Genomic DNA, 1,601 nt, shown 5'->3' on the forward strand with positions numbered 1-1,601 from the left:
CCCCCCCCCCTCGCCCCTGCACTCCACATCGTACCCCCAATCGACCTGGCGCTCTTGTCCTTTTCGCCGTATTCCTCGCACCCACGCCAGTCTCTCAATTCCTCTCCCGTTCTCTCATCCACTTCGCTCTCTTTCAGTCTCTTCCTCTCACTGCAGCAAGGTCGCTGGGGGTGCTGATGGGGAGGAGGCTGGAATCTACTTCCGCTTTTGCGCCTAGCAACCCCTCAGCAAGCGCCCTCCGCCCACTCGCCCCCTTGGAGTGTGCACTCTCCAGCCGCTAATGCTTTCACCTGGATCATCCTACTCATTCTAGCTACTGCATAACGCAATTCTAGAGGCTTAACTTATGAGATTTAAATCCGTCTAGGTAACAAATATACTTTGCATCGAATTAATTACAATTGATGTTTAATAAGGATTAGGGAGTGATATTTTTGGCTTGAAATCACTTCAGCGCGAGTGAGGACATGATTTCGATGAGTTTGGGTGAAGTGAAGTCAGGGATTGGGGTGTCGAATTGGATAGGTGAGACCGTGTGGGTTAAATGGGGCGGATGAAACCCGCAGATTTCACCAGTGTGATGTGACCCAAACGATTTAAGCCACAAACTTTATCCCGTGATATTTGACATATACGATTTCACCCACACGATTTCACCCACAATATTTATCCCATGATATTTGACTCATACGAGTTGACCTACACGATTTGACTCACAATCTTTATCCGATGGTGTTTGAGCCATACGTTTTCATCCACACGATTCGACCCACAATTTTTATCCCATGAAGTTTGACCCATACGATTCCATTCACACGATTTGACCCACATTCTTTATCTCATCAGATTTCATCCATGCGATTTCACCCACACGATTTGACTCTCAATTTTTATCTCATGATATTTGATGCTTGGATCCGTACGATTTCACCCACATGATTTGACCCATACGATTTGACCCACAATCTTTATCTCGTGATATTTTATGATTTGATCCATACGATTTATCCACACGATTTGACCCACAATCTTTATTTCATGATGTTTAACTCATGATTCCACCCACACGTTTTGACCCACAATGTTTATCCCATGATATTTGACTCATACGAGTTGACCCACACGATTTGACCCACCATCTTTATCTCGCGATATTTGATGATTTGATCCATACGATTTGACCCACAATCTTTATCCCATACTTGACGATTTGCTCCGTACGATTTGACTCATCCCGATCGCGCGACTCCATTCACTTCGACTGATTTCATAGATTAGGATTTTAGAGGTTTCATATCCCTGTGACTTTGAAAATAATTGCAATGAGCTTGAGTCACCTGAAAAAACAAATTTTCAATTTATATAGAGTATGCGAGAAATATAACTGGCAAGTGTACCGAGTACAGCAGTCGTTATTTGACGTTTCAATATCTCGCGCTCGATTATTCCCAGTGAACACGGGAAACATCCTCGATACTCGGGTATGAGCAATATTTACAGTAGAGTAGACGCAATCGTGGCACGTATACCAATTGCTTTCAATCTCATCCCTCTGCCCAGAGAATTGGTGTGGGGTGGGTTGGGCGGCGGGTGTTGGGTTC

The sequence above is a fragment of the Diachasma alloeum genome, unplaced genomic scaffold, assembly GCF_001412515.2.
Source record: "Diachasma alloeum isolate Michigan unplaced genomic scaffold, Dall2.0 Dall_scaffold_00354, whole genome shotgun sequence".
NCBI lineage: Eukaryota > Metazoa > Arthropoda > Insecta > Hymenoptera > Braconidae > Diachasma > Diachasma alloeum.